We start from the raw sequence: 15,073 nt of genomic DNA on the forward strand, positions 1-15,073 counted from the left end.
ATTGGGGGATTTGTCTCTACCAAAACTATTTCTAAATATTTCTAAAAATGTAAAGCAAATAGAAAATAGGATTGCCTTCTCAGGATTCGAAAACTACTTTGAAAATTTGGAAGCTGATTTTGGAAGCTTTCAGTCAATCTTCACTTGAGAACTTCCCACAGCCTTTCCTGGGGGCTTTCGCCTTCGGCCCTGGAAGTCACCGTAGAGCTTGGTGGAGCTAAAATGAAAACTCGTCCGAACCAGAGATGCTGCTATTGCTCTTCCAGCAGTAGAGATCTTGTGACCAGCCAGCAGCTTTCAGTTTTTCTTCAATGTGATGCCTGTGCAGAGAGGAGGTGGCTGAGGCCCCAGCTGCCAGTGGCACACAGGGAGCCTCCTGCACAGCAGGGCCCAGAGCTGGCAAGGCTCCCCAGCACGGCTGGAGCTGCTGGCACAGCTGGGCCCAGCTGGACAGCTGCCCCTCAAGGCCCCGGCCAGCAGGGCACGGCTCTGGGCAGGCTCCCTGGCCAGGAGCGGGCCCCAGAGCGCCTCTGCCTTTCAAGGGCAATCTCGGCCCTGCTCTTTCTCCTCCCCACCTCCCTCTGCCTCTGCCCCCTGCCCCTGGGGCTGCTCTTGGCCATGCAGCCTCAGTGGGAGCCAGCTCTGGCTGCAGCCCCAGCGGGGCCCCCAGGACAAGGCCCAGCAATTGAGAGGCCACTGGAAGCACTGGGCAGCAGCAGAACCCTCAGCAGACTTATTTGGACAACCATGGACTGGCCACAACTCCATTGCAGCCTCTCTGGGAATGTTTGCCCCTCAAGGACACCCTGGAGACCCTGCCCAGTCGGGAGCCAGAGCTGGCTCTGGCCCTGGGCTGGTGGCAGGGCTCCCGCTCGGGGCTGCTCCTGTGCCTTGGGCCTCTGGGCACTCAGGGCCAGCTCCGCAGCAGCTGCAGCGCCAGGGACGTTGCTGCACCAGTCCCGTTTCCCTGGGACTGTGAACAAGCTCCAGAGGCCTGGAAGCCGAGGCGCCTCCAGCTTTGGCTGCTGCTGGGCCCGGGAAAGGCAGGTCCTGGGGGAAGAGCTGCTGCCACACAGCCCCGGCCAGGGCTGAGCCCAGCTGAGCCCTGCAGAGCAATTATCTCCTGTGCCTTTGCTTGTGTCTGGCATCGCCTTCCTTCCTGCAGCAGAAGCTGCCAGGGAGCCATTCCTTCCTCTAGGAAAGCAGCGGCGTGGCAGTGAGGCTGCCATGGTTCCCTACCCACTGTGCTGGGCATGGCATGTCCAGATGTCACTGAAACTTCGGGGAAAACAAAAGCCCTCCGTCAGCATTTTGTTGTCAGTAAATCAAGGCATTTATTCTGGCAACAATGTTGTTCTGGCCACGATGTGCAACAAAATAGAGTTTCATCCACATGTAGCCTGGTTGTGCCGAGAAAATCATAGCAAGACACATGAGTTTTACTTGATTTTGCCAAAATGTTTTACCGTCCAAAATCCAGGGAAGTCCATTGATTTTATGTCCATTGGTCTCAAGTGGCATAGTTCTTGGTATTTGTTTTCCTCCTGGAGCCAGATTTCTTGGCCTCTGATATTAATAACGTCCACCCTCCTTGATTTTCTTCTTATCCTCTTCCAGACAAGGTGTGTCCCACTATGCCAGGTGGCAGTGTCTGGGGCAGATGTCCCTTGATGTTTGCTGATGGTCATTAATGTGTTCTTGATGGTCATTATCTTTTTGGGGACCTTTTGGGTTATTCCCAGTTCATGGAGATGTTAAGCTCATTTCCCATGAGTGGTGCAAGATCCCTTTAAAAAAGCCATGAGAATTCCTTCTGCCTCAGGGAACTGAGCACTGCAAGGGGGTCGGGTAAGGCCGTGGGAACCGGATGTGAATGGACATGGCTAAAGCTGCACAGGGGCCTTAGGAACTCTTGGCTGGCTCCTGCTCCCTCTTTCCATGCCCTTTGCATCATCCCTGGAGGGGCTGCTGGAGCAGCCCAGGGCCCTGGGGCTCTCTCTCACTCCCACAGCTGAAACTCTTGCTAAAGCACTGGGGAAAACTGCAGCAGGCAATACCACAACTACCGCTCTATCCCTCCATCCCTCCTGCATTTTCTCCCTCCCTTTCTACCTGCTTCTGTCTCTCCATCACTCTTTTCCCCTGGGACAAATCCCATAGCCCAAGGGCACATATCCAGGCCCTCTCAGGACACACTGGAACCTTACTCTCCCCCTCTGTCCTTTCCCCACCGTGGGCACCCCATGCAGTCACTTCCAGGTTTCAGGAAGTGTCTCAGATGCAGGGACCCCAGCAGGACTGCTCAGTACCCGAGTGCCCTGAGCCTGCTCAGGATAATTCCCCTGGGCTGTGTCTGTCTTGTCTGAGCTGTGCCCGCACTGCCAGACAGCAGAGATGTCTAAAAGATGAGCTAAAGCCTCAGCAGGGCTCAGGCCCAGAGGCACAGCAATTACCTCCTGGGCCTGTGCCTGGCATCGCCTCTCTTCCTGTAGCAGAGGCTGGCACAGAACCACTGCTTCCTTCGGGAAACGTCGCCTTCTGCCCAGCCTCTCCATCCACATCTGGAGAAAGGAAGAGGGACAGCTGGATCAGGTGGGGCTGTTCCCCATTGGGGAGGTGGCATCTTTAGGAGGGAATGCTTGTCAAAGACATCACTAAGAATCAGGAAAATTCCTATAAACTTTTTGGGCAGGCCAGGGCCCTCACTTCTCCAAACAGGTGCCCTTTCTGTTCTACCCGGTGAGTGGAAAATTGCAATGGGGATGTCAGGCCCGTGGTGAAGTTTGGGCCGCCTGTCAGCTGATGCCAAATGCCTTCCTGCTGAGGCTGGGCAGAAGCTGCAGCCAGGCCAGGCTGGGAAGCAGCCCTGCAGGGCGTGAAAGCAGCAGCGGGGCAGCGAGGCTGCCATGGATCCCTTCCCGCTGTGCCGGGCACGGTGTGTCCAGATGTGCAGCCAAAGGCCCCGGCTGCTGAGTCCCAGGGGCAGCATGAGGGAAATGTACCAACCTTGTCCTCCCGCCTGCTGCATTTCCTTCAGCATTTGCCTCATGTTTTCGGATGGCTCATGGGGTTTCTGGTGTCCTGTAGCTTTGTTCTTTCCCCTCGGAGGACCTTAGAGCAACATCGTTCCAATTCCCAGGAATGGATCCCACAAAAGCAGTGCTCAGCCTGTGGGCTCATCAGGCAGACACCACTCACCCCTGCGACGGGAGCTGGGCTTTTGTGCAACATCCACCAATGGACCTGGGAAAGTCCTCCCTGCAGACACACCTGTAACACAACAGCCACAGAAGCTTCTGCCATCTCTGCTGATCTGCACGGGCACCACTGAGCCGCAGGAGCGGTGAGGGGATCACGCAGATCGAGGGCACACACGTGCATGGTTCTGTGCTGGCACCTGCAGCGCTGCCCCCCTGGCCCAGCTTTGGGCTCTGAGCTGGCAGCTCTCCCACGGAGGAAAGTCCTGACCTACCCTCAGCATCTCCCAGAGGCTCTGTCCTGGACGTGGGTTGGGAAGCTGCACCACCTTCACCAGCAGGTTCAGCTGCAAAGAAAGGCAGGACAGAAGAGCTCCTGTGGCACTGCAGGAGATCCTCAGGCTGCCCACAAGGCTCAGCCCCGGGGCACAGCCCTGCGCCTGGTCCCTTCCCTCTCTGCTCTTCTCTTCTCTGTGGCTGCACAGAGCACATGGAAGGACACACTGGCATTGCACACGGGAGGAAGATGGACAGCTAAATGCGCCTTCCTCCCACTGACAGTGATCCTGTGGGATCTCTCAGGGCTCCTGAAGGGCAAGGTTTGCTGAATACATCAACCTTCAGAGGAACTTATGGGAAATGTTACAAGTAATCTCTTGCTGGATTGACAGTATTATTCTGTCAGGAAAGGTACATTGAGGACTTGCCTCCAGCATCTGGCTTGGTTTTCAAATCATCATTCACCAGCATTTCCAAATAATCCACGTCACGATCCACATCTGGAATGGAACACAGACCAGAACCATACCCATTGTGTGCTGGGATCCCCTTCTGCCTTAGGGAACTGGGCACTGGAGGGCGGTTGGGTAAGGCCGTGGGGGACAGATGTGAATAGACAAGGCCAAAACTGCACAGCGGCTGGCTCTGGTCACTCTCCAGCCTCTTTGCAGGCCCTTTGCAACATCCCTAGAGGGGTGGCTGGAGCAGCCCAGGGCCCGTGGGTGCTGTCTCCCTCCCACAGAGGAAACCCTCCCCAAAGCACTGGGCAAAACCATCCCCAGCGCTTCCCAGGGAGCAGGGAGCGCTGTCCTGGGAAATGGGGGGCCAGGCTGCCGCCTCACCTGCTCGCCGCGCTTGCAGTGGAGCAGCCTGGGCAGCCCTGGCAGGCAGGGCCACGGCCAGGAGCAGCAGGAGTAGGAGGCGCAGAGCAAGGGCCATGGTGCCTTGCCCTCTGCCAGTCCCGCAGCTCTTGCTGCCACCGCTGTCCCGACACCGCTGTCCCAATGTCAGCACCGCTGCTGCCACCGCCGCTGCTGCCGCAACAGTTGTGCTCAGGGACTGACTGCTGCCTCCTTGTGCTGCTGTGCAACCACGGGGCTCTGGCACCTCTGGCACCTCTGTGACCTCAGGGCCTGCTGTGAGCTCAGCCTGCTGTGACCCCAGAGCCCTGCTGTGACCTCATGGCCTCAGCTGTACCCCCAGAGTGTGCCCCCATCTCTATGAATGGACTGCCCTGATTGTAAATGTTTTGCTTCATCAAAGGGCCATTCCTCAGTGAAACCTTATTTTTCACCTGCTGACATTGGTGGCCAGGCTGTGTCCCTGGAGATGCTCAGAATTCATACAGAATTCACAGAATGACCAGGTTGGAAGAGTCCTTTAAGATCATCCAGTCCAACCCATGTCCCAACACCACAACTAAACCATGGCACCCAGTGCCACATTCAGTCTATTTTTAAACACATCCAGGGATGGTGACTCCACCACCTCCCATGGCAGGCCATTCCAGAACTTTATCACTCTTTCTGTGGAAAATATTTTCCTAATATCCAACCGACATTTCCCTTGATGCAGCCTGAGACTGTGTCCTCTGGTTCTGTCAGTGCTGCCTGGAGAAAGAAGCCAACCCCCCTTGACTACAACTACCCTTCAGGGAGCTGTGGAGTGATAAGGTCACCTCGGAGTCTCCTTTTCTCCAGGGTAAACACCCCCAGCTCCCTCAGTCATTCCTCACCAGTGCTTGTGCTCCCAGCCCCTCACCATCCTCGTTGCCCCCTCTGGATGTGCTCGAGCGACTCAATGTCCTTCCCAAACTGATGGCCCAGAACTGGACACAGCACTCGAGGTGCGGCCTCACCAGTGCCAATTACAGGCACAGAATGACCTCCCTGCTCCTGCTGGCCACGCTCTTCCTGACACAGGCCAGGAGCCATTGGCCTCCTTGGCCACCAGGCCACACTGCTGGCTCATGTTCAGCTGGCTGTGAGCAGTGCCCCCAGGTCCCTTTCTGCCTGGCCACTGTCCAGCCACACTATCCCCAGCCTAGAACACTGCAGGTGCTTCTTGTGGCCAAAGTGCAGCACTGGGCACTTGCACCTACTGAGCTTCATCCCACTGGACTCTGCCCATGCCTCCAACCATTCCAGGTCTCCCTGCAGAGCCCTCCTACCTTCCGACAGATCAACACACTCTCCCAGCTTAGTGTTGTCTGCAGATTTGCTAATGAAAGACTCAATCCCCTCATCCATGTTGTCAATAAAAGCATTGAGCAGAGCTGGCCCCAGCACAGAGCCCGCAGGGACACCTCTGGTGACTGGCTGCCAGCTGGGTGCAGCACCGTTCAGCACCCCTCTCTGGGCCAGCCATCCAGCCAGTTCTGAGCCCAGCAAAAAGTGTTCCTCTCCCAGCCCTGGGCTGCAGCTTTTCCAGGAGTGAGCTGTGGAAGACAGTGCAAAGGCCTTTCTGCAGTCCAAATAGACACATCCACAGCCTTTCCTGCATCCATCAGGCAGGTCACTTGCTCATGAAAGGAGATCAGGTTGGTCGGACACGACCTACCCCTCCTAAACCCCTGCTGGCTGGGTCTGCTACCCTGGCCATCCTGTAAGTGCTGTGTGATGGCACTCAGTATAAACTGTTCCATCACCTTACTGGGTACTGAGCTCAGACTGACTGGCCTATAATTACCAGGATCCTCCTTCCCACCCTTGTTCTACATGGGCGTCACATTGGGCAGCTTCCAGTCACCTGGAACCTCACCAGTGAGCCAGGACTGCTGATAAATGATGGAGAGCGGCTTCAGCAGCTCATCTGCCAGTTCCCTCATCACCCTGGGGTGGATCCCATCTGGCCCCATAGATTTATGAACATCCAAGCAGCTCAGCAGTTCTCTGGCTGCCTCCTCTTGGCTAACAGGGGGCCCATTCTGCTCCCTGACACCATCTACCAGCCCAGCAGGACACTTGTCCTGAGGCCAAGTCGTCTTCCTACTAAAGACTGAGGCAAAGAAGGTGTTCAGCGCCTCTGCCTTGTCCTCATCTGCACTTCCTAAGTTCCCTCCCACATCTAATAAAGAACAAAGGTTGGTCTGACCCTTCCTTTTCCCGTTGATATCTTTGTAAATACATTTTTTTTATTATCCTTTACAGAAGTCACCATTTTCAGTTCAAACTAAGCTTTGCCCTCCCTAATTTTGTTTCCTACATGCTCTAGCAGCTCCTCTAAATACTTCCTGAGAGACTTGACCCTCCTTCCAAAGATGATACGTCCTCTTTTTATTTCTAAATTCCTCCAAAACCTCCTTGCCCATCCAGGCTGGGCGTTTGCCTCATTGACTCATCTTTCGGCACCCAGGGACAGACTGTTCCTGTGCCCTCAAGATCTCTGTTTTGACGCATGCCCACCTTTCCTGGACTCCTTGGTTTTTAAGGGCTGCTTGCCAAGGAACTCTCTGAAGAAGTCTCCTAAACAGGCCAAAGTCTGCCCTCTGGAAGTCATGACATTTTTGGTTTCCTGGACCAGGAAAGTCGAAGTGATGAGACGGAAGCTGTGAGATGGATCAAAGGGAATAGGAGCAAAGCATGTATTGGGTAGTAAGTAGATTGATAATAAAATCTGGGGATGGAGGTTTGGTGTATGTCATTGTTGTAAGTAGAAGTGTCTTGAATGTAATTTGGTTCATATTTTGGAATGAAGTGTGTGTTCTCAGAGGCGAGGGGTGGGATGTCTTGGTTTGACCCGGAAGTGAGTTTTTGGAAGGGTTGTGGTCAGGCCAATCAGTGGCCAGATGTGAAACTGGCACCTGTGCTGGCCACTGAGATTTGGACACGCCTCTGAGAACACACAGGGGTTAAAAGCACAGCATTCCCAGAGGAACTTCCTCTTTGATCTGGCAGCAGGTGAGCTGGTCTGACCTCCTCCCCCTGCCCAGCTGTGTCTGGGTGGGGCAGGGGAGGCCATGCGGCCTGAGGGGAGAAGGCCAGAGGCTCCTGCAGGAGGAGGGGTGGAGGAGAACATGGGACGGTTTGGGCATCACCCCTGGGAGAGAATGGCAGAGACTGTGCTGGCTTGGAATGTGGTATCTCGTGCCGGCACCGTGGCCAGGAGGAGGAGCAGGGGGGGCAAGGTGTCCAGCCGCTGGGAGACCAGGCTGAGCTTTTAACCCTTTTAGTGTTGAAACAGTGGAAGCTGTAAAAACACTGATCTTCCCCAGCTGATAGTTTAGAGGGGATGGAAGATGGGAAAGAAGAAAAGGTTCAAGTAGGAGAAGAAAATACCAGCAGATGAGAGTGCCCCAGATGGAGGAGATGATTGAAGTGGCTTTGGCTGGACTTTTCTCTTACATAGCCATGGGCAAAACCAATTTCTTCTGATAATGCAGAGACTGCAGCCTTGGGGGAGGCGGTTGGCCACGGGCCAGGAATGATAAGGCCGCAAGGAGAAGTAGAGAGAGCAGAGACTGATGGGGAGGGTGTGGTGGAGCCCTCTGCCATCAGCGAAGGATCTCTGTTCCCGAGACCCAGGCCCCAGGGGAGTAAAAATATGGGGGGGACAGATATCCCAGATGGTAGGAGGCGGCCATTTCTTGGAACTGGGTGAGAAAGCATTCTTAAAAGGACCCAAGGAGCAGTCTAGGTCAGTGGACTGTGGTGAGAGCACAAAACATGGAAGGAAGATGGTCACCACGGCAGATCTTCTTCGGGCAGCTGCCATGTGTGACGCAGAAGAACAGAGGTTCCAGTGTGTTTCCAGGGGAAGCCCATGGTGTAAGAGGGAGACTTCTATCTCTTGGTGAACTGAGGGGAAGCTTGTGTGAAAGAGGGTATTAGACTGAGAATCGATGTGTTAGAGGGGATTTGAATGTTAGAGACCTAGGGGGAGGAGTGTTTTAGGAGTTTTCCATTGTGCATTGTTCTGTGTGTTTTTTTCTTTTTCCCTTATGTTCTGTGTTGTAGATTATTAAAGTGTTGTATTTTCCCTCCATCCCCAATTGGGAACTTGCTTTGTTCTGTTTCCGGGTCACATCTCACAGCAACCATTATGGAAATACACCCTTCATGGGGGCCCTGGCATTGTGCCAGGGTCAAACCATGATGTTTTTGGTTTGGTCTTCTTGATGTTCCTCCTGTTTTCACAAAATACCAAGAATTCTTGATACATTGGTGTTCCCCTGTCTGAGACATAAGACAGACCACTCATGTTTCCTCAGAGAAACAGCCTTGTTTATTGTCCAGAGTGTTCTTTTCTAGCCCACTCAAATCTCCTGGGCCGACACAGCTCATTGGTCTATCTGTGTGCCCCCAGGCTCTGAACCAAGACAATGTCTGCATCCTAGGAGAGTTCCCATTGGATGTGAGCTTCTGTCAGTCAAACACAGAGGCTAGTTCATGGAGCTGAGCTGGACTGCTTCTTAGAACTTGATTAATGCTGACTACAGATCAGCTTGCAATGCAACAAATTCCATCATTTCATGATCACTGTGCCCCAAGCAGCCTCCAGCCACCATATGTCCCCCCAGCCCACCTCTATCTGCAAAGAGCAGATCTAACATAGTCCCTCCCCTGCTGGGCTCACCCACCAGCTGCAACCAACAGTTGTCCTCCACACACTCTACAAATTTCCTGGGCTGATTTTTTTCTGCTGTATTAAGTTCCCAGCAGATGTCTGGCAAGTTGAAGTCGCCTACAAGAAGAAGGGCTGATGATCCTGAAACATCCTCTAGCTGTTTATAGAATGAGTTGTCCACCACTTCTTCCAGGTTGGGTGGATGATAACAGACTCCCAGTAGGATGTCAGCCTTGTTGGCCTTCCCCCTCATTCTCACCCATAGGCATTCCACCTCATCATCATTAGTTTCAATATCCATGGTGTCCAAAGCCTCCCTAATAAAAAGAGCCACGCCTCCATCTCTTCTCCCTTTCCTGTCTCTCCTGAAGAGCTTGTAGCCATCCAGTGTAGTGCTCCAGCCATGTGAGGCATCCCACCACGTTTCTGTGATGGCAATGACATCACAGCTCTGCTGCTGGACCATGGCCTCCAGCTCCTGCTGTTTGTTACCCATGCTGTGTGCACTGGTATCCATGCACCTCAGCTGGGCTGCTGATTTCATCCCTAACTCAGGCTTACCAGCCGTGGGCCTGCTTCCAGACAGCCCAGCTGCATCCTGTTCCCTCTTCAAACCCAGTTTAAAGCCCTCTCAACAAGTTCTGCAAGCTCATCAGCTAAAAACCTTCTGCCCTGACAAGAGAGATGGAGCCCATCTGGTTCCAGCAGGCCAGGTGCCATCAAAGCTGCGCCATGATCACAGAATCCAAAATTCTGCCAATGACACCAACCCTTGAGCCACTTGTTGATGATACGAGCTCTCCTATTGCTTTCACCATTTTTTTCAGCCAGCAAAGGGACTGAGGAAAAGACTACCTGTGTCCTCGTCCTATCAACCACTTGTCCCTGTGCCCTAAAGTCCCTTTCAATGGTCCTGACACTCCTCTTCTCAATCTCATCACTGCCAGCCTGGAGTTTCAGCAGTGGATAATAATCAGAGGACTGAATGAGCCCAGGAAGTCCCTGAGGAATATCCTGCACCTGGGCCCCAGGGAGGCAGCAGAGCTCTCTGTGGGGTGGGCCCGGTTGACATGGGGCCCTCTGTTCCCCTCAGAAGGGAATCACCCACCACGATTACCCTTCTTTCCTTTTTGATGTTAGAGGTGGCAATTCATGTTACAGATTAATCATAATTGGGAGGCTCTCTGGGCAGGCAATTTTCTTCTTAATCATTTGGCTGACTCTCTAGATCCAGGGGCTCATACCTATTCTGAAGTGGCCCCTGGCTAGGGGACGGGGGTCGGGAGGGATTTTTATCATAACCTCCCCATGCAGGGACCATTTCCACTCCCCTTCATCTACCAGGTGTCCTTCTCTTGCCTGACAGTGTGCAGCATAGGAGTCCTGTGACTCTTGCTGGGCCTCCCGTAAGGATGGAAGGGCTGAACTCCACCAATCTATTTCCCTTTCACTTTCCCTGATACTCCTTAGTCTTTAAACTTCCTCCCTAAGCTCGGCCACCAGTGAAAGGACATCATTCACCTGTTCACACCACAGGCAGCTTTTCTCCACACTGCCCCCTGAAACCACTGCTGAGCTCAAACACTCTGCACAGGAATGGGCCAGGACAGACACATCCTTTTTGGAGGGTTCCATCTAGTTACATGCACTTGTACTAACTACAGTTTTCGATTGCGTAAAAACCACTACTCCCAGAAACCCCAAAACCAAGCAACCAACAGAAACACTGCAAACAAGACACGGTAAACCTCCCAAGTAAGAAAACCTGCAACCCTGCCTGCTTGCCCTGCCTGTGCACACTGCCTCGTGAATTGTCCCTCAGAGACATGCCACGGCCCTGTTTGCCCACTGCTGTTTGCCACAAACCCTAGAGGCCTCTTTTAATCCGCCCGCTAACCAAGGAGGGAGGAAGCTGCAGCCCATCCCTGCGTAACTCACAGGCTCTTGATGGCTTCCCTCTTTTCCTGGGCATGCCACTGGAGGAGGTCCAGGCCCAGATGGTCACAGGGAAGGAAATGTCCCTCAGCCCAGGGACGCTCAGCATGGGCTGCCCCATCCTCCCCGGGGCCCCGCCACTGGTCACAGCAGCCCCTGCCTGGCTCCTGCCTGCCCACACCATGGCCATCCCCTGCTGCCCCTGGGCACGGAGCTCAGCCCGTGCTGATCCTGGCTGGGCTTTGCTGCTGCTGCCACCCGCACACTGGGGTGACAGCTCCATCTCTGTATTGCAAGAGAAGAGCTGGGCCAAGCCCTGCCCACCTTCAGTAGGGGCCAGAGAGCAGGGCCAGTGCCTTCAGGGGGAGAGGACCTTGTCTGGCTGGAGGCAGCATCTGCACAGCAACAAGCTGTTAAAGCAGCTGGCACAGGGACATCGGGCATGGGCATGGAGATGTGCCATGCGATTAGAGGTCCAGTTCTCCCTCAGGTGTTTGGCGGGACATATGAAGGGAGAAAGATACAACTGTGAAAGAGGCCATGGCGAGTGACACAGTGAACAGAGGCTCTGCTATACCTATCATGCACTGCTTGTGCCCGTCCTGCAAGCAGAAAATCATTGGGATTCATCAAAGTGGAATCAGGGCATGTGTTCCTGTCTTGCTTTGAACCTCTGCAAGATCCGTGGGGAGAGTGAGCCCGTGCTGTGCTGCACTGCTGAGCTGGCAGCACGGTGGATACGGGCAGGACGGTCTCTGTTTCCCCCAGAGCTGGGGCCTGCAGGCACCTTGCCGGCCCTTGGCACAGGCTGTGCCAGCCAACAAAGCCCAGCAGGCCGGGAGGAGAGCCCGGGGGCAGCAGGAAGCTGAGAGAAGCCCCTGCTCTGGAGCTGAGGCAGTTCTTGCACAAGCAAACAAATATGGTGACTTGAAGAGATTCCCACACTGTGCAAAGTTTGCCTCTGAAGACTAAGAGGTGAGCTGGTCAAGAATCCCAGGAAATATCTGGGAAAACTTTTTACGTCACTTGGTTGTGACTAGGTACAAAGTTCCCGTGGGAAAAGATCTTTGCCTCTGCAGCAGGATGGGTGTCTTAAGGTGTCTTAGTTCTTTGCAGTGTAAAGATTACCACTGAAATGCCATTTTATTTTTTATTGTAAAAGTGTAAAAAACATCCAGAACTGTAAAACTACTTTAAAAATATAAATGTATTCTGGAAAAAGGGATGAACATTTTGGTGATATGTCTCTACAAAAAATATTTCTAAATATTTCTAAAAATTAAAAGTGAAGAAAAAATAGGTTTGCCTTTTCAGGATTCTAATACTATTTTGTAAAGTCCTTAACTACTACACTACTCGGGAATAAATATTTAGGGATGTCTCTCTACAGTAAATAAATTTTAAAATATTTATTTAAAAGTCAAATTTCTAAAAATGAAAAGCAAAGACAAAATAGGGTTGCTTGTTCTCAGGAGCCCCACGCTGCTGCCTACCCCTGGGCTCCCCCAGCCCATCGAGATACTGCCGCTGGTCACAGCAGCCCCTGCCCGGCTCCTGCCTGCCCAGACCGTGGCCATCCCCAGCTGCCCCTGGGCACGGAGCTCAGCCAGTTCTGGTGCTGGGTGGGCTTTGCTGCTGCTACCTCCCAGACACTGGGGTGACAGCTCCATCTCTGTAGTGCAAGAGAAGAAGGGGCCGTCACCTACCCTGGTGGGGCAGCAGGGCTTAACTCCAGTGTTGTTTAGAGGGCAAGGCCAGGGAGCTGAGGGGCAGAGGAAGGGAGGTGTTGGTCTCAGGAGGGGCTGGAGGGTGCTCGGCTGGGCCTGGGGTCTCCAGAAGAACTTGAGAATTGGCTGGGATGGGATGCAGGGAGATGAAAAAAGGGATGAAGACATGCTGGGGTGACCTATGGGGAGAGCAGGCGGCAGTGGGATCTACAGGGTAGTAGGAGGTTTCCTTGTAGATGGCTGCTCTTGGGTTCCCTTCACAGAACAGTTGAGAGGGTTGTCCAGGGCCTTATTACTGTGGGAGGAGCAGCTCAGGCCGTCTGGGAGTGAGGTGCAGCCACCATCTTTCAACTGCTGTCCAGAGGTGCTCCTGTGGAGAGAGGAGGTGGCTGAGGCCCCAGCTGCCAGTGGCACACAGGGAGCCTGGTGCACAGCAGGGCCCAGAGCTGGCAAGGCTCCCCAGCACGGCTGGAGCTGCTGGCACAGCTGGGCCCAGCTGGACAGCTGCCCCTCAAGGCCCCGGGCAGCAGGGCACGGCTCTGGGCAGGCTCCCTGGCCAGGAGCGGGCCCCAGAGCGCCTCTGCCTTTCAAGGGCAATCGCGGCCCTGCTCTTTCTCCTCCCCACCTTGCTGTGCCTCTGCCCCATGCCCCTGGGGCTGCTCTTGGCCAGGCAGCCTCAGTGGGAGCCAGCACTGGCTGCAGCCCCAGCAGGGCCCCCAGGACAAGGCCCAGCAATGGAGAGGCCAATGGAAGCACTGGGCAGCAGCAGAACCCTCAGCAGAGTTATTTGGAGAACCATGGACTGGCAACAACTGCACCCCAGGCTCTCTGGGAATGTTTCCTCTCTGCATTAGATTTTCATAAGAAGCTGTTCCTGGGAAAGGTGAAGAAAACACTCACCATTTTCTTGTCCAGTAACTCCAAATTCGACCACAGCATAAAATAATGATAATCTCCAAAAAAAGCAGGCCTGCCATTAACCTTGGCCAGCAGCCTGCTCCCTTACAGAAGCCCCTTTCGAGGCCTTTCTGGGCATCAGGAAAACGTGTTGTGGTGCTGGCTGCATCTGTGGGAGCAATGGGGAGTGTGAGCCCGTGCTGTGCTGCACTGCTGAGCTGGCAGCACGGTGGATACGGGCAGGACGTTCTCTGTTTCCCCCAGAGCTGGGGCCTGCAGGCACCTTGCCGGCCCTTGGCACAGGCTGTGCCAGCCAACAAAGCCCAGCAGGCCGGGAGGAGAGCCCGGGGGCAGCGCAGCTGCTTGGGCAGTGGCTGCTGCCAGGAACACGGGCCAAATGCATTCCTGAGCAGCCACTGCCAGCCCTGGCCCTCCCTGCCCCGTGACAGCTCCCCCAGCCCCAGGGGACAGGCTCAGGCCCTGTCAGGAGCCAGCGCAGCCCCTGCCCAGTCGGGACCCAAGGCTGGCTCTGGCCCTGGGCTGGCGGCAGGGCTCCCGCTCGGGGCTGCTCCTGTGCCTTGGGCCTCTGGGCACTCAGGGCCAGCTCCGCAGCAGCTGCAGCGCCAGGGACGTTGCTGCACCAGTCCCATTTTCCCGGGGCTCTGAACGAGCTCCAGAGGCCTGGAAGCCAAGGCGCCTCCAGCTTTGGCTGCTGCGAGGTCGGGCAAGGGCAGGCCCTGGGGGAAGAGCTGTTGCCACACAGCCCCAGCCAGGGCTGAGCCCGGCACAGCAATTACCTGCTGTGCCTGTGCCCGTGTCTGGCATCGCCTTCCTTTCTGCAGCTGGGGCTGCCAGTGAGCCACTGCTTCCATGGGGAAACGCCTCCTTCTTCCCTGCTTTTTGGTCCATCACTTGAGAAAGAAAAAATGACAGTTGGATCAGTTGGAACAATTCCCCATTTCTTTGCTGGCACCTTCAGGGCAGCATGATTATCAAAAATGGTGAAGAGATTCACAAAATATCTGGGCTTTTGTGGCTGGGCCAGGGCCCTCCCTTCCCCAGACAGCTGTCAGCGCTGAGCAGAAATCATGAGGGGATCGTGCAGGGCGAGGGCACACACGTGCATGGTTCTGTGCTGGCACCTGCAGTGCTGCCTCCCTGGCCGAGATTTGGGCTCTTGAGCTGGCAGCTCTCCCAGGGGGAAAGGCCTTGACCTACCCTCAGCATCTCCCAGAGGCTCATTCCTGAACGTGGGTTGGGAAGCCAGATCACTTTCACCAACCGGGTTAGCTGCAAAGAAAGGCAGGACAGAACAGCTCCTGTGAGCCTGCTGAAGATTCTCCTTCAGGCCCAAGTGGCAGTGAGTGCACCTGGGTGACTGGTGACCTCCAAGGCACTGCCTCAGCTCTGCCTTCCACTCAGGAGCAGGGGCAGGGGGACCTCGTGCCTGCAGTGGCCCCACACTGGGATGGA

Source organism: Passer domesticus, chromosome 9 (assembly GCF_036417665.1).
Source record: "Passer domesticus isolate bPasDom1 chromosome 9, bPasDom1.hap1, whole genome shotgun sequence".
Taxonomy (NCBI): domain Eukaryota; kingdom Metazoa; phylum Chordata; class Aves; order Passeriformes; family Passeridae; genus Passer; species Passer domesticus.